The sequence below is a fragment of the Pelophylax lessonae genome (genome assembly GCF_965119305.1).
Source record: "Pelophylax lessonae genome assembly, chromosome: 10".
Lineage (NCBI taxonomy): Eukaryota > Metazoa > Chordata > Amphibia > Anura > Ranidae > Pelophylax > Pelophylax lessonae.
The window spans coordinates 234,318,978-234,343,756 of NC_138777.1; positions in this window are offsets into that span (position 1 = coordinate 234,318,978).

Genomic DNA, 24,779 nt, shown 5'->3' on the forward strand with positions numbered 1-24,779 from the left:
TTGTATGACCTTTATTTGCGCACGGAGATGAAAAAACTTACAGGATAAGCGAATAACTAGACATGTGACGACATCACTCGGGGTTCATTCCTGGCCCTGTGACTCCATCTTCTTTGGGGAGCCAAGCCAGGGACAGTTCTTCCGTCTGAGACTTCAGTGGAACGCCTGGAAGTGCCGATTTGACAAATGTTAAAATATATCTAAAGACTAAACCTTTAAATGTATTAACCACTTTGTGCCCAGCCCTGAAGGCATATTGAGCATCCATCGTACTTAATTCACAAGGCCTTGCACATACATGATTCCAGGCCCACTCTTTGGGAGAGTTCTATTCCACAGAGGCCCCAAAGTTAGAGACCTTGCTGCCCAGCAGGGTACACTAATGGCCAGGCTACTCCCACCTACGGAACCTCCATCATTGCCCACCACCGCTCATGGGCTGGCTTCTCCTCCTTCTTGACACTCCTCTCTTCATAACCTCAAGGGTAACTGTATTATAAACTTTGTGCCCAGCCCTGAAGGCATATAGAGAATCCAACATACTTAATTCACAAGGCCTTGCACATACATGGTTCCAGGCCCACTCTTTAGGAGAGTTCCATTCCGTAGAGGGCCCAAAGTTAGAGACCTTGCTGCCCAGCAGGGTACACTAATGGCCAGGCTACTCCAACCTACGGAACCTCCATCATTGCCCACCACTACTCCTGAGCCGGCTGCTCTTCCTTCTTGACACTCCTCTCTTCATAACCTGAAGGGTAACTGTATTATAGACTTTGTGCCCAGCCCTGAAGGCATATAGAAAATCCAAGGAACTTAAATCACAAGGCCTTGCACATAAATGATTCCCGGGCCCACTCTTTGGGAGAGTTCTATTCCGCAGAGGCCCTAAAGTTAGAGACCTTGCTGCCCAGCAGGGTACACTAATAGCTAGGCAACCCCAACCTATCAAACCTCCCTCACAGCCGACCACCGCTCCTGAGCTGGCTTCTCCTCCTTCTTGACACTCCTCTCTTCATAACCTCAAGGGTAACTGTATTACACACTTTGTTCCATAATCCAAAGGGTTACCTTATGATGGAACGTGTCAAATCTTTCCTCAATCACTTAGAACAGTATCAAATAGATCCTTCATGTGTAATTCCTCATACTCATCCCTGTAGCCTCTTTTCCCTAACAATACACAGTATATTACAAAGTGGTCATTTTGTTACTATTGCATTGTCTGAAAACAGCATGGCACACGTTGAAATGCCCCGTTAAGCAGACGTAAGATTGCCACTCTGAGAATTTCCCAGGATGCACTTGTCATCTCCTAGAACATACAGACATCTTTGCAGTAATTGCTTTGATGTCTCCCCAACACCTGGTCTGCAGCACAGAAAATTCGGAGGCTGGCTGCATGCTCCCATAGCTCTCCGCAGCCGTAACCGTATATATTACAGACATCTCCCTCTGTTTAAAACACATTTTCTAATAATGGGAATTATCCCCTACCAGCTTGCAGTCTATTCCAAATACAGGATTATGACATCAAAGAGTATGCAGCAATAATATCCTTACTGGTGGCAAACAATAGGAAATTACCTCCGAGACTAATTATTTCAATCCAAGGATAAGCGCGCTCCTCTTCTTTTTTTTTTGTTCCTTGCTGCGTTTGTGAATCATTTCAACGTCTTCTCTCGGCTGTTGGAAGAAATGTGCAAATTGCTTTACATTATTGGATTTGCCATTTCTGAGCCCCATTTATGAAAGTGTTAAATAAACTTCATTCCAAGAAAGGCTCTGACTTCAAGAAAAGATTTCATTTACGTCTAATGGTGGAGCTGCTTAGATCTCTAAGAATAGCCCATGAAAAAAAAATTGTCTGAGGTTCTGAATGGGAGGGCTGCTAACATGCCCATCATCTGTAGAACTTGCAGTTGCCTGAACATACTGGGAAGGGAGGGGCAGCTGCAAACCAATCAGGCTTTGCTCCTTTCCTATTCTATCACAGGCAGGAGAGGTCCTTGACCAAGCTATAATGCTTTATTGTAGCAGGGAAAACTAAGGTAAGGCAGTTCCGTGCAACTGAGATATAGACTTAATTTCCATCCTTCCCAGCCCATCCGGTAGTACTTATTTTCACTTCCACCCTTCCCAACCCAAACTTGCAGCACTTATTTTCACTTCCACCCTACCCAACTCAAATTGGAAGTGCTTATTTTCATTTCCACACTACCCAACCCAAACTGGTAGTGCTTATTTTCACTTCCACCCTTCCTAACCCAAACTAATATTCCTAATTTTCATTGCCAATCTTTCCAACTCAAACGGGTAGTACCTATTTTCATGTCCACCCTAACCGAAACTGGTAATACCTATTTTCACTTCCAACTTACCCAACCCAAATTGGTAGCACTTTTTTTCACTGCCAACCTTTCCAACCCAAACTGGTAGTTCTTATTTTCACTTCCACCCTTCCCAACCCAAACTGGTAGCACTTATTTTCACTTCCACCCTACCCAACTCAAACTGCTAGTACTGTTTTCCATTTCCACCCTACCCAACCCAAACTAGTAGCACTTATTTTCATGTCCACCCTACCCAACCCAAATTGGTAATACCTATTTTCACTTCCAACCTACCCAACCAAAATTGGTAGCACTTTTTTCACTGCCAACCTTTCCAACCCAAACTGGTAGTTCTTATTTTCACTTTCACCCTACCCAAACTGGTAGCACTTATTTTCACTTCCACCCTACCCAACTCAAACTGCTAGTACTGTTTTCCACTTACACCCTACCCAACCCAAACTGGTAGCACTTATTTTCACTTCCACCCTACCCAATACAAACTGTTAGCACCTATTTTGACTGCCATCCTACCCAACCCAGACTGTTATTATCTATTTTTACTTCCACACTACCCAACCCAAACTGCTAGCACTTATTTTCACTTCCACCCTACCCAACCCAAACTGGTAGTACTTTTATCACTTCTACCCTTCCCAACTCAACCTGGTAGTGCTTATTTTCGCTTCCACCCTTCCCAACCCAAACTAATATTCCTAATTTTCACTGCCAACCTTTCCAACTCAGACGGGTAGTACCTATTTTCATGTCCACCCTACCCAACCCAAACTGGTAATTACTATTTTCACTTCCAACCTACCCAACCCAAACTGGTAGCACTTTTTTTCACTGCCAACCTTTCCAACCCAAACTGGTAGTTCTTATTTTCACTTCCACCCTACCCAACTCAAACTGCTAGTACTGTTTTCCATTTCCACCCTACCCAACCCAAACTGATAGCACTTATTTTCATGTCCACCCTACCCAACCCAAACTGGTAATACCTATTTTCACTTCTAACCTACCCAACCAAAATTGGTAGCACTTTTTTTCACTGCCAACCTTTCCAACCCAAACTGGTAGTTCTTATTTTCACTTTCACCCTACCCAAACTGGTAGCACTTATTTTCACTTCCACCCTACCCAACTCAAACTGCTAGTACTGTTTTCCACTTCCACCCTACCCAACCCAAACTTGTAGCACTTATTTTCCCTTCCACCCTACCCAACCCAAACCGGTAGCACTTATTTTCACTTACACCCTACCCAACCCAAACTGGTAGCACTTATTTTCACTTACACCCTTCCTAACCCAAACTAATATTCCTAATTTTCATTGCCAACCTTTCCAACTCAAACGGGTAGTACCTATTTTCATGTCCACCCTACCCAACCCAAACTGGTAATACCTATTTTCACTTCCAACCTACCCAACCCAAAATGGTAGCACTTTTTTCACTGCCAACCTTTCCAACCCAAACTGGTAGCACTTATTTTCCCTTCCACCCTACCCAACCCAAACTGGTAGCACTTATTTTCACTTCTACCCTTCCCAACCCAAACTGGTAGCACTTATTTTCACTTACATCCTACCCAACCCAAACTGGTAGCACTTATGTTCACTTACACCCTTCCTAACCCAAACTAATATTCCTAATTTTCACTGCCAACCTTTCCAACTCAAATGGGTAGTACCTATTTTCATGTCCACCCTACCCAACCCAAACTGGTAGCACTTTTTTCACTGCCAACCTTTCCAACCCAAACTGGTAGTTCTTATTTTCACTTCCACCCTACCCAACTCAAACTGGTAGCACCTATTTTGACTGCCATACTACCCAACCCAGACTGTTAGTATCTATTTTTACTTCCACACTACCCAGCCCAAACCGGTAGTACTTATTTTCACTTCCACCCTTCCCAACCCAAAGTGGCAGCACTTATTTTCACTTCCACCCTTCCCAACTCAAATTGGTAGTGCTTATTTTCATTTCCACCCTACCCAACCCAACCCAAACTGGTAGTACTTATATTCACTTCCACCCTTCCCAACCCAACCTGGTAGTGCCGATTTTCACTTCCACCCATCCTAACCCAAACTAATGTTCCTAATTTTCACTGCCAACCTTTCCAACTGAAACGGGTAGTACCTATTTTCATGTCCACCCTACCCAACCCAAACTGGTAATACCTATTTTCACTTCCAACCTACCAAATCCAAAATGGTAGCACTTTTTTTCACTGCCAACCTTTCCAACCCAAACTGGTAGTTCTTAGTTTCACTTCCACCCTACCCAACCCAAACTGGTAGCACTTATTTTCACTTACACCCTACCCAACCCAAACTAGTAGCACTTATTTTCACTTACACCCTTCCTAACCCTAACTAATATTCCTAATTTTCACTGCCAACCTTTCCAACTCAAACGGGTAGTACCTATTTTCATGTCCACCCAACCCAAACTGGTAATACCTATTTTCACTTCCAACTTACCCAACCCAAATTGGTAGCACTTTTTTTCACTGCCAACCTTTCCAACCCAAACTGGTAGCACTTATTTTCACTTCTACCCTTCCCAACCCAAACCGGTAGCACTTATTTTCACTTACACCCTACCCAACCCAAACTGGTAGCACTTATTTTCACTTACACCCTTCCTAACCCAAACTAATATTCCTAATTTTCACTGCCAACCTTTTCAACCCAAACTGGTAGTTCTTATTTTCACTTCCACCCTACCCAACCCAAACTGGTAGCACTTATTTTCACTTCTACCCTTCCCAACCCAAACTGGTAGCACTTATTTTCACTTACACCCTACCCAACCCAAACTGGTAGCACTTATGTTCACTTACACCCTTCCTAACCCAAACTAATATTCCTAATTTTCACCCTTCCCAACCCAAACTGGTAGTCTTTATTTTCACTTCCACCCTTCCCAACCCAAACTGGCAGTCTTTATTTTCACTTCCACCCTTCCCAACCCAAACTGGTAGTCTTTATTTTCACTTCCACCCTTCCCAACCCAAACTGGCAGTCTTTATTTTCACTTCCACCTGTCAAGGTCTTACCTTGCCTTCCTGTTGGCATCCATCTTTGACATGTGCGGACTGCTGTCTCTTAAAAACCCTGTTTTCATCATCACTTGTCTGCTGCCTGGGCGTTGCTCAGTGATGATGTTGCACACCTGACTATAATACCTGATGACTTGCAGTCCTTGCCCTTGTGTGTGTGCTCCAATGTGCATCGCACTGCTAGAAGTTTTCTATTTTCCGTGCATGACTTGGCTTGGCTGAAGACTTTCCTGGCTCTCGATCCCGCATCGGCTTACGTCCCCGCATTGGCAGATGACCCGGCATCGGCTGACTACCTGCATCTGAACTCGACCCCGGCTTGAAATACTACCCACATCCAGACTCGATCCCGGCTTGGATGAATACCCGCTTCTGGGCTTGACCCCGGCTGTTCCTGGTTTCGCTCCTCTCTCTTGCTGTACCTTTATTGTTGTTGCTCTAATAAACTGCTTTGTTTTATTGCATCTTTGTGTGGTCTGGTTTCCTTGCACCCTTACACCACCCTTCCCAGCCCAAATTGGTGGTACTTATTTTCACTTACACCCTACCCAACCCAAACTGGTAGTACTTTTATCACTTCTACCCTTCCCAACCCAAACTGGTAGTACTTTTATCATTTCTACCCTTCCCAACCCAAACTGGTAGCACTTATTTTCACTTACACCCTACCCAACCCAAACTGGTAGTACTTTTATCACTTCTACCCTTCCCAATCCAAACTGGTAGTACTTTTATCATTTCTACCCTTCCCAACCCAAACTGTTAGCACTTATTTTCACTTACACCCTACCCAACCCAAACTGGTAGTGCTTGCATGGGTGCAATACTAATAATGATAATAATAATAATAATAATAATTCAATACTTTTGATGTTACCACTTGTTTCTCATTCACTGATAATCCCTTCCTTCATTAGGGCAGTGATGCTGATGCAAAGTGTAGTGGGTAGAGGAGACTGATAGTTACTTTACTATGATGGTTCTTCATTTTGAGTCTCCAGAGTAACATTTGTGCCCACCACAATAGGTGCCTCAGTAGACCCTCATCCAGCACCAAGTCCAATGGCTTTTATGGAAGCATGGTGACTTTGTGGTTTGAACTTGTCTTACACACTAGAGAGTGTATGTTCTTCCCTATTGGTTTGGGTTTCCTCCCACAGTTCAAAAAGCATACAAGTAGCATTTATCATAGAACTGATTTTTCTTTCTTCCCTTCTACTAGTCTCATTGTCTTTTTTTTTTTTTTTTTACAGCATTTTAACGTTTTTTCTTTAATTTATGGGATCAATGACTATGTGCTACTAATAAATTTAATAACATCCTGAAAATGTGCCAGCCTTCATTCAGAGCAAACTCTCAGATATTTCCAGTAACTGAAGCTTGCAAAATAGCTATTTAATTTTTTTTTTGTTTTCATTTATTAAAATGTTGCAATCAAATCTCATTAGAATTTAATGAGCAGACTTAATGTAGTGGCTTTGTTTGTGAATTCTTATATCTTCTGGCACGGGTTCTGAATGATATCACGTATTTCTTTGCTCAGTGCATTCCAGAAGCCATAGTGAGAAAGTCATATGTGGTCCTCAGGTTTTGAATGCGTTGGTTAACCTCAAGACGTCTGCGAGTTCCCGTGCCATGAGAACATTCATCTACGTTCCCTTTGACAGCTAGGAGTGTGAACTTGTCATTTTTATCTTCTATTCCTAACCAACGATAGGAAACCAATCAATGTGATTACCAATCGTGTGATCGCCATAACAGATACACCCGTATGTGGATGTCTCCAACATTCTGACATTGCTCAAGACTAAGCTTTATTCTGTCACAAATTATAAATGTAGATGTGACATTTTGGGGCCACATATGGACCCTTTCATTAAAGCGATACTAAACACGCGCTGTGTAACCACTTCAGCTCTGGAATTTTTACCCCACTTCATGAACAGGCCATTTTTTTTCAATACGGCACTGCGTTATTTTAACTGACCATTGCGCCGTCGCACAACGCTGTACCCAAATAAAATTTCTGTCCTTTTTTCCCCACAAAGCTTTCTTTTGGTATTTTATCACCTCTGCAGTTTTTATTTTTGAGCTATAAACAAAAAAAGAGCAACAATTTTGAAAAAAAAAAAATATATATATATACAGTATATATATATATATATATATATATATATATATTGTAAAATGAACATCAGCGCAACTAATGTGAAAATAATATCAATCAAAATAGAAATAAATTAGTATAGTGCAAGCCAGCAGCTGCTACTATGCTTATCACTTCATATGGACACTTAATTGCACTTTATGAGAGAATTATTTATGTAGTGCACTGTTTGATTATCTTGCACTTTGGCACTTTGATTATTGCATGCACTTTACTATTTTGTTTATTTGCACAGTGATATTGTTGCTAGGCACACATTAGCGCCGTACCTTTAATGTACCTTGGTATATATATATATATATATATATATAGATATAGATATAGATATATATACACACAGTATTTCACAAAAGTAAGTACACCCCTCACATTTTTGTAAATATTTTATTCTATCTTTTCATGTGACAACACTGAAGAAATGACACTTTGCTACAATGTAAAGTAGTGAGTGTACAGCTTGTATAACAGTGTAAATTTGCTGTCCCCTCAAAATAACTCAACACACAGCCATTAACCTTCCTAGCGGTATTCCCGAGTGTGGCTTGGGGTTAAATTTAAGTGCCAAAAGCGGTAACCCCGAGCCACACTCGGGGTACCACTAGGAAGATCGCTGGATCCTGGAAGAGAGGGTACTCACCTTGTCCCCGACTTCCAGCGATGTATCCCGGCGGTGTGCAGCGGCGGATCTTCCTCCCGATGCTCTGTGCCCCGGCTTCCGTCTCCTGCGACGTGACGCTCGCAGGGGGGTGGAACCGGAGGCAAATTCAAATAGTAAAACACACTGATTACATTACAAAATAAAATAAATTCACATTAGTTTGCCCCCCCCCCCCCCAGTGCCCTTTCCTGCAGTTTTACTGTACTTTTTATGTATATATATATATAGATATACACATATATATATATATATATATATATATATATATATATATATATATACACACATAAAAACTTTAACTTATTTATAGTTATTTATTATATTATAATTTATGATTTTGTGTTTCAAACTTTATCATATCCGAGATGTTATAAAGAGGAACGCACAGTAAAAAAAAATCATATGTAAATAGTTGGTTTGGGCTGCTCATTCTTAAGAATTACATGCAAAATAATGGTACCGCTTTCAGCACCTAAAATCGGAAAGAATCATACCGCCAGGGAGGTCACAGAGTTATTATCATATTACAAGAGCCTTCATTCAAAATTAATTCAATTATATTCCAAAACAGCAACAAAAGATGTTATGCCAATTTACTTTTTTGTCCATTATGGTCCGGCAGGCTCCACCCACTACAGGCTGCCTGAAGAAAAATACAGGAGGGGGGCAGAGACAAGACCAGTCACCCTGCACAAGGAGAGAGAGCAGAGTTGTTGGAGGGGCCAGACAGGCTCCACCCACTACAGACTGCCTTAAAAAAAAACACAGGAGGGGGCGGAGACAAGATCAGTCACCCTGCACAAGCAGAGAGCAGAGCTGTGGGAGGGGCCCAACAGGCTCCACCCACTACAGACTGCCTGCAAAAAAATTCAGGAGGGGGCGGAGACAATATCAGTCACCCTGCACATGCAGAGAGAGCAGAGCTGTGGGAGGGGCCCAACAGGTTCCACCCACTACAGAATGCCTGCAGAAAACTACAGGAGGGGGCGGAGACAAGACCAGTCACCCTGCACAGGAAGAGAGAGCAGCAGTGAGTGGTCTTTATTAGAGGTGGAATTTTATGCTGGATTACTGCACAGAATTGGAAGAGATACATAAAAGACACCAACATTTAGGTAAGAATACATAAGATTACACATCTCTTGCTTCTAGACAATATTTGTATGGATGGAATAACAGATTGGACTGATGCCAGTGCTGCTAAAATTAGCCCGGGCGTCTGCTCATCAATGGCCTCCTCTCATAAAAGGTTTATGAGAAATTGTTGGACATCCTAGAATATTTCATAGAGCTCATCACAACGAGACGAGACGGCGGTTGACTTCTTACGAATTGAAATGTATGGTAAGCGGAAGTAACGGTGTCTCCCCCATCGGAGAACCTTTCATGTGTTGCCATATCAATATTAATGTGATCAGATTACTGTAAATACCAATACTGACATGTCAGAACTTTTATAGATGGATTTCTACTTATAGATCTAATTGATTAATTATGCAAAGATGCTGCATTCAGCGAGGGGGTGGGGAGGGGAGGGGGAGGAGTTGGCACAATTATACTCAGATCAGGACTGAGAGGATTCCGGCGTTGGGAATTTTGGTAAATTTAGCACTTTAGGTCAGGGCCATCTTTAATATCGATTGGACCCTGGGCAAATATTTTCTTGGGCCCTTTCGAATCCACTTATCAATTATTTGCAGGCAATGCGGGCTCAAGGGGCAACTGCTTTGGGCCCCTTTTGCCCTGTGTTAAAGACAGGCCTGCTTTAGTTATTAGGTTAAAAGTCGATTCAGGGTTAAAGGTGAAGGCATCTAAATAAATAATGAACTTAACCACATCTGCAGGCTTTGATTATTGACTTGAAGCCTCTAGGCCAGGGGCAGGGCTGTTGTTAGAAATCACAGGACCCTATACAGAGCCTACCAGACAGGCTCCCCCCCCCAGTCAGAAGTCTCCAAGGACATGGATTTATAAGTACCCCTCTCTGCAGCCTCAGCTGCACAGGTGAATGAATTGGGAGTGCTCTGAGGCTTCCTGCTTATTCACAAACGAAAGCATAGTAAACTATGTTTACTATGCTCCTTTGATGAATGGACACAGGAGTGATTGATATTGATCACTCACTAGGTTCATTCAGGAAAGGAAGGGGCCAATAAATTATATATTTACTGGCCCCTTCCCCCGCTTTCCATCCGGAAACGTCACCCTGTATGCCTGCAGCAGCTGCTGGGAGGAGAGGGGAGGAGGGAAGCTGATAGCGCTGGGGGGGCACACGGGGGGGGTCTCGACAGCAGATGAAGGGCCGCCTCCTCATACTCATCAGTTTGCACTACGGGCGGCAGTATGAGATGGGGAAATGCCGCCCGTAATGCGCCCAAAACTGATGACAGACAAAACTGCTATAAAAAGAAATCTTGGGAGTCAATTTGCCGCCCCTCTGAAAGTGCCGCTTGGGTCCGATGGACCCATGGTAGGGCCGGCACTGAGTCCCGATGTACTAATTTCTTGAGCCCCAAAATTTCCAGGACAGTACAAATATGTCCCCACCGGTGCAGTACAGCGTCATCATATGACTGGTATGGCGGTGATCAGGAACACTAACTGGTGACAGTATGTAAAAGAAAAAAATAATATTTTTTTTAACCGCTTGCCGACCAGCCGCCGTAGTTATTATGCGAAACGGCGTACCTGTTTCGTGTAGCAGTTAGTGGGGGTGCATGCATGCGCCAAGTGGCTAGAGGGGGAGCCAATCAACGGGTCTGGCGGATGCGATGTCCACCGGGCACCCACGATCGCTCCCTATGGAGACAGATGTAAGCATAGCGGACTGCTGTTCTGTCAGTGATGAACACAGGGATTCTGTGTTCCTCCTATTTAGGAACACGGATCTCTGTGTCCATCTAGTGATTTTAATCCCCACACAGATAGAAAGCACCACCTAGGGACACATTTAACCCTTTGATCGCCCCCTGGTGTTAACCCCTTCCCTGCCAGTGTCATTAGTACAGTAACGGTGCAAAATGTCATTTTATAAGTGTGTTTTTATTGTGCTATTAACCACTTAAGTCCCGGAAGATTTTACCCCCTTCCTGACCAGGGCCTATTTTGCGATTCGGCACTGCGTGATCGTGATCGTGCGACGCTGTACCTAAACAAATTTGACGTCCTTTTTTTCCCACAAACAGAACTTTCTTTTGGTGGCATTTGATCACCTGTGCGATTTTTTGATCATGCGCTATAAACAAAAAAAGAGCGTCAATTTTGCAAAAGTAACAATATTTTTCACATTTTTTTATATGAAATTCCCCCCAAAAAATGTAAAAATCTAAATTTTTTAAAATTTTCAGCCAATTTGTTTTATGCTACATATGTTTGGTAAAAAAAAAATCGCAAAAAGCGTATTTTGATTGGTTTGCGCAAAAGTTATCGCATTTACTAACAAAGGGAAAGATTTTTGTCATTTTTTTTTTTTTTTTAACGAGTAATGGCGGCAATCTGCGATTTTTTTTGCGGGACTGCGACATTGCGGCGGACAGATCGGACCCTTGACTGACATTTTTGACACTTTTGGGGGTACCAGTGACATTACTGCAGTAATCAGTGCTATACATATGCACTGTTACTGTAAAAATAACACTGGCAGTGAAGGAGTTAACTGTATTGGAGAGGGAGGGGTTAAGTGTGTCCTAGGGGCATGTTTCTAACTGTGATTGGCTGTGGCTACTGGTGTAAGAACAGAGATCAACGGTCCTACATAGCAGAACCGTCTGATCTTCATTCTTACACAGGGGAGAATGACAGGCGGCTGTGTTTACATTAGCCGCCTGCCTTTCTCCCGCTCTAACGGACGATCGTGAGTGCCCGGCGGACATCGGGTCCGCCAGGCACACGCGCGGGGGGGTCCGTGACCGCGCGGGAGCGCGCCTCCGGCGGCGCGCGCTCGCTTCCTAGAGCCTCACAGGCTAGCGACGTAGCCCTACGTCGATTTGCCTGTGAGGGGCTGACTGCCGACGTAAATAGTCGTGCGGCGGTCGGCAAGCGTTTAAACTGCAACCCTACAGTACTTCACTAATGGCTCCTTCTCTTTGTTCAGCACTTGAGGATTACTGGAACATCTTAGAGGCTACTGGGGAGTTCTTGATCCGTTCCTTGTGACCCATCAGTCCTATTTTAATCAAGCCTGTTTGACTCCCAGACTTAAAAGCTTGGGGTCCATTGTAGAGATCAACCGATTATCGGCAACACCGACATATCGGGGGCCGATATGCACTTTCCCCGATATATCGGAATCGGCCCTTGAGGTTACCGATATTGCCGATATTTCGGGAAAGTGCTGTACCGGAGTAATGCCTGCAGCTAGAGGCATCACCCCGGTACTGGCGTCCATAGCCATATTATTGTACAGGATTTATATAGTGCCAACAGTTTGCGCAGCGCTTTACAATGTGAGGGAAGACAATACAGTTCAAAACAGGAGGAAATAGAGGGCCCTGCTCAATGACAACAGATGCGGCTGAGAAGCCGCTCGGTTGTCATTACAAGGAGCGGGAGGGGACGTCCCCCCCCCTCTCCCACCTCCTTCCACGGCTCACCTCCTACCACCACTGCCGAAGAGAAGACCCGGTGTAGCATGAAGATGTGTCCCAGTGAAAGCCGGTATCCCTGCCGCAAGTGGGCATGCGCCGGTGTTCTAAAATTTTCTCGGACCCATGAAAAAATCGGACCTCGTCACTTCCAGTGACCCTACGTCATGAAACAACTGATGGGAGTCTCAAGTGCGCATGCGCACAAGACATTTTCTTGGTTTGGTAAAATTATAACACATAGCGGGCAGTTGACTGAGAGGAGGCGGGGCTGAGGTGGGACGGAAGACACTGCCGCTTCATATGCAGAGCTGAATAGAGGAGGTGGGACGGAGGTGCGGCCGTGTAATAAATGCAGGACTTAAGCGACTCCTTGTTTTATTATCTTTAGTAATTATCGTATTATCTATCCTTAGGATTTCATAACATTTAGTATTTCTATAATACAAAATAAAGAATATAAACAGAAGGAGTCGCTTAAGTCCTGCATTTATTACACGGCCGCACCTCCGTCCCGCCTCCTCTATTCAGCTCTGCATATGACGCGGCGGTGTCTTCCGTCCCACCTCAGCCCCGCCTCCTCTCAGGCAACTGCCCGCTCTCTGTTATAATTTTGCCAAACCTCGAAAAATGTCTTCTGCGCATGCGCACAGACGACTCCTATCAGCTGTTTTGTGATGCTCTGTCCCCGGAAGTGACGAGGTCCGATTTTTTCACGGGTCCGACAAAATTTTACAACACCGGTCTCCATGTAAGTCATGACATCACTTCCGGGTACTCGGTGCCAAATTAAAAAAACTGACAGCATTCAAAACAGCCAAACTTGGCGTTTTAAATGCTTTTCAGTGCCGAGGCGGGGTTTGGGGTCTTTTAGACCCCCAGATCCCTCCACAAGAGTACCTTTAGAAAAAAAAAAAATAATAATTTTTACATGTCCGAAAATATAGGCCGATATTGATATCCAATGACCAAAATATCGGTATCGGCATTAGAAAAAGGATATCGGTCGATCACATTGTTTCTGGAAAGGAGGGACACAAAACTTCATTACAGGATGTCTCCAACTTACAAGCCGACTTCAATGCACTGTTTCATTGGGCAACTATGTGGCAAATGAGGTTTAATGTTGATAAATGTAAAGTTCTGCATGTAAAGACCTTTTATGAATTAACACAGTGAGTGATCTGTACTGATCGCTCCTGTGTTCATTCTGAACTGCAGCATAGTAAAGATTGCACCACAACAGCATTTTATACTGATTATATCACTTTATTTGAACTTTTATATATATATATGTGTATATGATGCTAGCACTGTTTTATTTCTTTCATGTTGACAAGTAATTCACGCTTGGTGCACAGCTGCTGCTAATAAGTTCTTTTTCACTTTATTTTCACCATAGCGCGAGTATCTATTTTTATATGAATTAAATATTTACCGTCCTGAAACATCCCCTGCAGCAGCCGGCGGGAGAGGAGAGGAAGGTAGCTGGCAGCACTGCAGGGGGGAGACAGGGAGCGCAAGAATGCAGGGGAAATCATGACTGCACAGGGTGATTAGGTTGTGCCCAGGCACGTCCGGCACACTCTGTGCGCACGCCTATGGATATAGGTATCTCAACTTCATATTTAGCTGTTTGCCTGGAGGTCGACTTTAATAAAGGACCAGTTACTAAACACATTGACCTCGGTTTAGATTACAATCACGGCTCCTTCTCTCTTTCTGACTCTTTCCATTTCATTTCCCAGTTAACAATATGCTTAGCTAATGCTCTTTTATTTGGAACCGGCCTATTGTGTTGGATGTAGAACAGAATCAGAATTCCGCTCAGGTCCCCGTGTTCCGCTTGCTTTACTGCAGCCATGTTTAACGAGGTATCTTTTCCTGTTCAGAATCTTAAATCACTGTTTTGTTCACCTTCCTTGGGAGGGAAAAAGGTGACTGTTTGAAAAGTTAAATGCGTCTTTTATTGCTCAAGCCATCAGAAGGTGCATCCTTCGTGGAGTTGGCAGTGCCAAGGTTGCAAATGACTCAGTTATGTACGAGAGATAAAAGAAAAATCTATCTTCAGTTAGTTTGTTGCAATTTAGCCAAATTTTATCCTGTTGCTCAGAACAGAGCGGAGTAATCAAGAGGCCGTCTTGCGGAGAACACTCACTAAACACCTCTAGATTTTTGATACGATGATGTAATTTGCACCAATGTGCGGCGCCTTATTTGCAAGAGGGCTGAAACTCTGTCACTGCGGAAGTTTGTCAATTTTTAAAAAAAATATTTTTAGTTTTGCATGAAAAGGTGAGGTTTGAAACCACTGGCGGCCCTTCCATTTGGGGCGCAGGGGCGCCCCCCCCCCTCCAATCCATGCGTCCGGCCCCCTATTCTACATGCAGGGCGCTGGACGCATGGATTCCAATGGGTTTTTTTTTTTTAAGCATGTGATTAGAGCCAGAGACTCTAATAGGCATCAAAAAAGGGTGGGCTCGGGGCGCAGAGCACTGTGCCCTGAGCCCACCCAGTTGTGTGACAACAGCGAATGAATATTTGCTATTGTCAAATGGATTCTCCTCCTGGCTAATCAGGAAGCGGATCCTGAGACCCGTTTCCTGATTGGCCGAAAGGAGAAGCCATGCTATTGGCCAAGGAGGAGGAGGAGGAGGGAGGAGACGCAGGGGAAGCCCCGACCCACGGAGGAGACTGAGGGGGAAGCCGCTGCCGCCGCTACCTGCCCTCCACATGTCAGCCCAGGTTGAGTGAGCCAGTGACCGGGGGGGGGGGTATGGTTTTCAGGCTGGAGCGGTCCATCTGACAACCCCCCCCCCCCCTCGGCCCATGGAGCACCAGCCGCCACTGTTTGTAACTCTATCAGGGCTTTATTGCTGTCTGCGGAGATGTAGCGCTCACCCCCGGAAGGGCCTGCTGATTTGTCCCAGGTTCCTTCCCCAGTTTAGTGCAACAGAAGCCAGCCACACAGCAACAGTCACTCTTTCTGGATCAGTCTAGGGGTCTCTTTAAGATTTGGATAGTGCACAGGGAGCTGTGCAACACCCCAGTGCTAGAACTATCAGGGTCGCTAAGGTCACACTTGACCCTGGCGTTCCACCACCGTGTGGGGGCCCCCAAGATGGGAGGAAGGAGGCCCGCTGCAGAACATATGAAAGGGTCCTGCTGCTGGACCATAATAAAAGGCTCCACAAAGGGAGTAAAAGGCCCCAGAATTAGATGGAAGGGCCCTAGGCTCAGAGAGAATGGTGCTAGGCTCAGAGAAGGGGGCCCCAGGACCAATGGAATGGGCCCGGGGCGAGTGTGAAGGAACCAGTTACCAGTAACAAGGAGCAGTCAGGGGTGGGCTTTATGGTTTCTTGCACTGGGGCTCTGAAGGTTCTAGATACATCACTTGAATACTCCATTAGCACTGAGCAGTAATAAGGACATCCTTCACTTTGTCACTACTTCTTAGAACAGCCCTCCTGGTAGAAGCCAAGGCCAAATGTCCAAGTCCAAATGAGCACTGTCACTGATGCATAAGGGATAATAGCAGCAACCAGTCACTAGGATCCTACACTCAGGTCTGTACTCACAATGGTACTCCTCCTGCTCCTGTAGTTTCATTTAAAGTCTCATATCCTTTCTACAGCCTGTGTGCCCCTGTGTATGTGTTTTATAAAAATAAGCTGCTCTTTACAAGTTTTCAGAGCGCCACTCATCGCTCATGTGACCCGCCGCCTCTCTCATCCTCTCCCCCTCCCCTCCCGACTGACATCAGTGAGCAATCCTCGGCCCCGTCCGCTGCAGGCAGCTGTCAGACGGGGAGAGGAGAGGCATTTCCCCCCCCCCCCCCCCCTGCCCCTACCTGCGAACTCCCATGGCTACATTATAGAATGGCGGAGAGGGGGGGGGGTTAATTTGGCATCATAGCTAGGCTTACAAAGCAGGTAAGAACATTAGACAAGTACTACAAGTACTCTTGGGGTGCAAAGCACTGAAAAAATGGACCGGCAACTGTCTTGGCTCCAAGCACTTGTCCAAGATAAGCAACGGGAAGAGGAATGCAGAGGGATGGTAAAGGGAGGACAGGCAGTCAACCTCCTGTCCCTCTTCATTCCTCTTGCCACTGCTTGTCTTGGGCATGTGCTTGGAGCCAAGACAGTTGCCGGAGGGAAGGGGAGGGGGGCCATGTCAACCACTAGTCCATCTTCTTTTCTCTTGCTGCTGCTTATCTTGGACAAGTGCTTGGATCCAGGACAATCACAGGTTATCAAGAAGCCATCTCCTTGCTAGCTATGTTGTTGGATGGTGGTTGGGTGGAGAGGGGCACTGCATCTACTTTGTCCCCTGGGGGCCAAAACGCTGAAAAGTATCAACTAAGAGCCCTTTAAAGTAAAGGAGTGAGGGCAAATAAAGACTGAGGGCATAAAAATGAATTTATAATTGTTTTTAATACAGTAAGGAAGGGGTAGGATCTATTTCTGTGGTTGGTCTAGAAGATTCCTTAGATATCCTCACATATGAGCTCTCCTCCTAATCACACATGTCACTGAACAGGTTGCCCCCACCTAGCCTCTACACCATGTGTGTCAAACACAAGGCCGTGGGCCGCATCCAGCCCTCCAGGCCATTTCATGTGGCCCTCACACCTCTCTTCTAGCTGCAGCACCCCCCTCGTCTCCACCTCCACTTTGTGGGACAGAACTCCTCCGCCAGATCCTGCTCTTCTCTAGGCAGCCGCAGAGATGTTCGTCTCTGTCCCCTCCATCTCAACAGTTGGGAGCAGAGAGAAGGACAGAACTCCTTCTACAGATTCTGCACTTCTCTGTGCAGCTGCAGCAAATCCTCGTCTCCACTTCCCCTGGTCTCAGCATTCAGCTGACTCCAGCTCTCCTCTGGTCCTCCTTCAGATCATACATTTTCTGCTTCCCAGCTCCGCCCCAAGCTTCTTAAGCAGCACAAGGTGTAAGGGGGTACACAGTGATGGAAGGGAGGGTGGGGGGAGTCTTGACTTCTGATCTTGGGGGGGATCTTGACATCTGATGTAAGGTGGGGTGGGGTGCTCTGGTTATCTAGTCTTGCAGGTACAACCGGTCTATTGAGGGCAACCATATTGCTGATGCGGCCCGCTATGAGTTTGAGTTTGACACCCTGATCTTCACCAATCCATCTATTACTTTAATTAGTCTGAAATTAGGACCATTCACAGACGCTTTAATGGAAGTGTCTGCAAGGAAGTGGGTATTCCTCACTAATTGCTTAGCATCACAAACTTATATTACCATCAATTATACATGCCAGAAAAACAAGTGTGGCACCAGAAAAGCTTGATTTGTGACGGGAAAATGGAAGTTCCATCTAACGAGTAAAGGGCATTTTAGGGCTTATTCTCATCATAGGCAATGGTTACTTTGCCCAACGTGTAAGCAAGTGCAGTTAGCTAGTCTAACACTAGGTGGCTCTGTCCAAGAATTGCGTGTGGTGACAAAGAATAGTGTAATCAGGTGCTAGGTCCCTTTTAGTTAGAGCAGCGGTCCCCAAACATTTTGGCATTAGGGACCGGTTTCGTGCAAGAAGATTTTTCCACAGACCAAGATGGGTAGGAGGGGATCTGGTGATTTGATGTCACTGCTTTAACCATTCCGACACCATGGGGTGATATAGTGCCAAGATGACTGAAGTGCATTATTTCTTTTATTATATTGTAAAAAAAATTTAACTCACCATAATGCAGCTTGTCACTTGCCACTGTAGCCTGTCACTAAAAGCAGCTTGTCAACCCCCAGATGCAGCTTGTTATCCACCAGATGCAACATGACAGCCACCGGATGCAGCTTGACAGCCAACAGATGCAGCTTGACAGCCACCGGATGCAACTTGTCAGCCCCCAGATTCAGCTTTTCAGCCCCCAGATGCAACTTGACAGCCACCAGATGCAGCTTGTCAGCCCCCAGATGCAGCCTGTCAGACCCCAGATGCAGCCTGTCAGACCCCAGATGCAGCCTGTCAGCCCCCAGATGCAACTTGTCAGCCCCCAGATGCAACTTGACAGCCACCAGATTTAGCTTGTCAACCACCAGATACAACTTGACAGCCACCAGATGCAGCTTGAAAGCCACCAGATGCAGCTGGTCAGCCACCAGATGCAGCTTGTCAGCCCCCAGATGTGAAACCAAAAACCATCACATGCGCCATTGACAGAGGATTGCCTGATATGAGAATATGGAGGCAGACCCTACAGCGGTGATGCAGGCAGTGATGTCAGCAAGCTGAGTCTCTGCTCACCCACCACTCACCTCCTTCAGTTCAGCCTGTGCAGCCCGGCCTAAAACAGGCCACAGACCGGCACCGGGGAGGAAAGAGAAGGGAAGGGAAGAAGGGAGGGGAGGAAAGAGAAGGGAAAGTGAAGAGGGGAGGGGAAGAAAGAGAAGGGAAGGGAAGGGAAGGGAAGAGGGGAGGGGAGGGGAGGAAAGAGAAGAGAAGGGAACGGAAGGGGAAGGAAAGAGGGGAGGGGAGGAAAGAGAAGGGAAGAGAGGGTAAGGGAAGGGAAGAGTGGAGGGGTAGGAGAGGGAGGAAAGAGAAGAGAAGGGAAGAGAAGGGAACGGGAGATAAGGGAAGGGAAGAGGGGAGGGGAGGAAGGGGAAGGGAAGGGGATGGGAAGAAGGGAGGGGAGGAAAGAGAAGGGAAGAGAAGAGGAGGGAAGGAAATGGGAAGGGAAGAGGGGAGGAGAGGGGAGGAAAAAGAAGGGAAGGGGAAGGGAAGAGGGGAGGGGAGGAAAGGGAAGAGGGGTTGAAAGGAGAAGGGGAAGGGAGAGGGGAAGAAGGGGAAAGGGAGAGGGAGAGTGAGAGTGAGAGGGGGAGAGTGAGAGGGGGAGGGAGAAGAGGAGAGGGGAGGGGAGGGGAGGAGAGGAGAGGCTCTTCATAAGCTTCATGATGTGACTTTAGACTTAGACATGGCTGAGGACTCTCAATCATCCCAATGACAGTACTGGGTGCCTAAGTGGCCAATCACAAAACATCGTCACTGTCCAGGGGGAAGAAGAGGAGTGAGTGACATATTCCCTGATACCTAGAAGTACCAGGTTTTCCTCTTCAATATCAGTGGCTGAAAGGAACAACAGGGGAATGAAGGAAAGGTGAGTATGTTTACATGCAGCTGTGGAGCGGGGAATGTCACACCCACAGCTCATTGGCCCAACAATGACAACCAACGTCTGAGTTCCAACCAAACCCAAGATCATGTCTATTCACATGCCAGTGCTCTGTACTGGGTGAGCTGAGTAACAGCCACACCCCTCACCATTACTGTCCTCACACAGACTTCTACTGCAGAGAGAGGAAGGGGTGTGTCTGACCAGCTTTGTTACTGAGTGCTGATTACTGAATGCACTGGCTCTAACGCTGATTCCTATAAGACTGCAGAACTGTACCCTGTACAACTGCTAACAGGAAAATGGAGGTTAAATGATGGAAACGAAGTCTGTTAGTACAATGTTCAATTGCATACAGTATGTACTTCTGCAGTTTCAATGTGGCTTTAATGGCTTGTATTTATAGATATAAACAGCTCTGCTATTACAGAACCATAAAAAGTCTTTGTATGAACCAACATTCCTCTTCGTTAAGCAATTTTTCTTCTCCTTTTATTTTCATTTTTAGAAGTGCCAACAATATATTATTATTTTTATTATTCTTGCGCCGGTTTTAAAGCTAAGCATTATTACCATTAATGATTACAAATGCAATTAGCTTTGATGGCGTCTAGAAAATGATTTTGGGGAGTAATCTCACACGTAATCTAGCCGGAGTGTCATTCCTCGTTCTCTAATTAAAATATAATTCCTGATCAAATCGATGCTATTTGCCTTCTGCTTTATCACGGAGTCATAATTGGAGGCACTCTGGGTCGGAAAGTGCTGAGCCCATGCTGAGACGCAATTGCTCGTATTATTATTTCAGAGAACGTGTGAGGGATTATTACGGGGATTAACCTATATGTTTAAAATGTTGTTGATTTTCCTTTATTCCTCATTTTTTCTTGAGGGGCTCGGGGTCGCACGTTCCATTTAGGCTTTTAAGAACTCCACAGCGGGTAACATACAAATTAAAGTATAACTCTACTGTTCAGTAAAATGTCAGTTATTTTCGGTGCTGATTGTTTTTTTGGTACAACATTGGAGTTCTGGACACCAATCTTGGGTGCAAGGCTGCCAGATCCTTTTAGCATAGGCAGCGTTTTATGGATCTGCAGGGGTTGGGTTAAAGAGACCCTGCTGCCAGACCATTCATTTCAACAGCAATCTTCCCATAAAGATTATATGTGCATTTAATGAATTTTAGGCAGGGTATTTTCCTGTAACAGCCTCCCAAAAGCCCTAAGACTGCTGGTGGGTGCCGCCATTTTGGATGACCCAGAGCACTCAGGGTGACACTCTATAATGTTACCCTTTGCTTCTCCCCTGAGATCTACATGAAAAGTCATGTAAGGAGTTCAAGGGAGGGCTGGAGGAGCTAGGCCAGCACAGAGAGTAATTAGACGCTCCCAGAGCATCAGGAGGCTATGACCAGGGCCACTGATAAGAGGATGGCACCAGTTCTCCTGTACAGGGCCCAGGCTCTATATGTTCAACAAGAGGCCCATAAAACTTATGGCAGTTCACTAGAACAGCAATGTGGGGAGCAATTACTGGAATCAATCTCCCGTCGCTCCCCCTGCATCTCAACCATCTTCTCCTCCTTTCCCTCCTGCTTGGTTTCAGTAATTGCCCCCTCCCATAATCAGACCCTCCCTTCCTGCAGCCCTGATTCCCCTGTGTGCCCCCTTTGCAGCGCTGCCAGACGTCAGGATGGAGTGGAGGGGGGGGGGGGGGAGTAAATATATCTTATTTACTGGCCCCTTCATTTCTTAAATGAACACAGTAAGCAATGGGTACTGATCGTCCCTGTGTTCATTTATAACTGAAACATAGTAAATTGTATTTACTATGCTTTAGTTTGTGAATGAACAAGGAGCTTCTGTACAAAATGTTCATTCATTCTGCAGTGCAGCTGAGGCTGCAGAAAAAGTGATTGAGGAATCTATGTCCTTAATCTCTTGGTACTCTGGCTGTGTGAATGAGTGGTTTGTTCGTGCAGCTAGCTAGCCACCTGTTACTCTATGGCAGGGGTGTCAAACTCAGTTTTATCAAGGGCCATATCAGCATTATGGTTGCCCTTAAAGGGCCGGTTGTATGTGTAAGACTTTGCAAGCAGAAGGAGCAGTGCTACTACCCATACAGCTCACCAATAAACGAGCTCCCGGGTGCCCGGTCCATAGCCGTTTAACTGAGTGCATGAACACAGTAAGCAATGGGTACCGATCGTCTCTGTGTTCATTTATAACTGAAACTGTGAATGAACAAGGAGCTTCTCTACAGAATGCTTCCTATTCATTCATTCTGCAGTGCAGCTGAGGCTGCAGAAAAAGGGATTGAGGAATCTATGTCCTTAATCTCTTGGTACTCTGGCTGTGTGAATGAGTGGTTTGTTCATGCAGCTAGCTAGCCACCTGTTACTCTATGGCAGGGGTGTCAAACTCAGTTTTATCAAGGGCCATATCAGCATTATGGTTGCCCTTAAAGGGCCGGTTGTATGTGTAAGACTTTGCAAGCAGAAGGAGCAGTGCTACTACCCATACAGCTCACCAATAAACGAGCAGCTGTTTAACTGAGTGCATATGTAGAAAGATGATCCGCACACCGGTAGTTGCTCTTAAAAAATCTTCATCTTTATTCAGAAACCACAGAACACAACTGCTGATTAGATTGAAGAACACAACTGCTGATAAGATCACAGAATACAACTGATCAGCAGTTGTGTTCTGTGGTTTCTGAATAAAGATGAAGATTTTTTAAGAGCAACTACCGGTGTGCGGATCATCTTTCTACATATGTAAGACTGTACCAATTTCTCCCAGGGCTTTTTGTCTGATAAAATAGGTGCAGGAACTCAACTATTCCCTCCCCCTAATGATCCATACCAAGCGGAACAGTGGGAGGATCCTAAAGAGGCCATAAATACCAGGAGTGCATTATGTGCAGAGTTTAGGTGTTCCCTATGTACAGAGTGCAGAGCTCAGGGCTGTGTTGTGTACAGAGTGCAGGGTTAAGGAGTGCGCTACATATAGAGTGCAGGGTTTAGGGGTGTGCAATGCACATTGTGCAGGATTCCGCTCTCTTGGCTGTCCACATCTAACCTCCATCCCTCCTCGCCTCTGACCTCTGCAACATTCTCTCCCATCCCCCACCTACCCACCTATGCACAAATCTCTTCCACCCCCCCCCCCCAGTTTCCTCACATCCCACCTACCCAGTGTGCACAAAGCAAGGTCCATAAAGACATGGATGAGCGAGTTTGGGGTGGAGGAACTTGACTGGCCGGCACAGAGTACTGACCTCAACCTGATAGAACACCTCTGGGATGAATTAGAGTGGAGATTGTGAGCCAGGCCTTCTCGCCCAACATCAGTGTCTGACCCCACAAATGCCCTTCTGGAAGAATGGTCAAACATTCCCATAGACACACTCCTAAACCTTGTGGACAGCATTCCCAGAAGAGTTGAAGCTGTTATAGCTGCAAAGGGTGGGCCAACTCAATATTGAACCCTACGGACTAAGACTGGGATGCCATTAAAGTTCATGTGTGTGTAAAGGCCGGCGTCCCAATACTTTTGGTAATATAGTGTATGCGTCCCAGGTTCCTATGCGGAAATGTGCTCACTGAATGTTCCTGGCCGCTAGTTATGTTCCCTGAGCTGGCAGGATGGACTTCCAATCATGTGACCATTGCAGCAGCCAATCAGTCTCTGACCCTCTCCTGTAGTATGTATTCAGTCTCTGAGCATATCCTGTAGTATGTTGGCAGTCTCTGACCATCTCCTGTAGTGTGTCTGCAGTCTCTGGCCATCTCCTGTAGTATGTCTGCAGTCTCTGGCCATCTCCTGTAGTATGTCTGCAGTCTCTGACCCTCTCCTGTAGTATGTCTGCAGTCTCTGACCCTCTCCTGTAGTATGTCTGCAGTCTCTGACCCTCTCCTGTAGTGTGTCTGCAGTCTCTGGCCATCTCCTGTAGTATGTCTGCAGTCTCTGGCCATCTCCTGTAGTATGTCTGCAGTCTCTGACCCTCTCCTGTAGTATGTCTGCAGTCTCTGACCCTCTCCTGTAGTATGTCTGCAGTCTCTGACCCTCTCCTGTAGTATGTCTGCAGTCTCTGGCCATCTCCTGTAGTATGTCTGCAGTCTCTGGCCATCTCCTGTAGTATGTCTGCAGTCTCTGACCGTCTCCTGTAGTGTGTCTGCAGTCTCTGGCCATCTCCTGTAGTATGTCTGCAGTCTCTGACCGTCTCCTGTAGCGTGTCTTCAGTCTCTGACCGTCTCCTGTAGTATGTCTGCAGTCTCTGGCAACCTCCTGTAGTGTGTGTGCAGTCTCTGACCCTCTCCTGTAGTATGTCTGCAGTCTCTGACCCTCTCCTGTAGTATGTCTGCAGTCACTGACCCTCTCCTGTAGTGTGTCTGCAGTCTCTGACCCTCTCCTGTAGTGTGTCTGCAGTCTCTGACCCTCTCCTGTAGTGTGTCTGCAGTCTCTGACCCTCTCCTGTAGTGTGTCTGCAGTCTCTGACCCTCTCCTGTAGTGTGTCTGCAGTCTCTGACCGTCTCCTGTAGTATGTCTGCAGTCTCTGGCAACCTCCTGTAGTGTGTGTGCAGTCTCTGACCCTCTCCTGTATCATGTCTGCAGTCTCTGACCCTCTCCTGTAGTGTGTCTGCAGTCTCTGACCCTCTCCTGTAGTGTGTGTGCAGTCTCTGGCCATCTCCTGTAGTGTGTCTGCAGTCTCTGACCATCTCCTGTAGTATGTCTGCAGTCTCTGGCCATCTCCTGTAGTGTGTCTGCAGTCTCTGACCATCTCCTGTAGTATGTCTGCAGTCTCTGACCATCTCCTGTAGTATGTC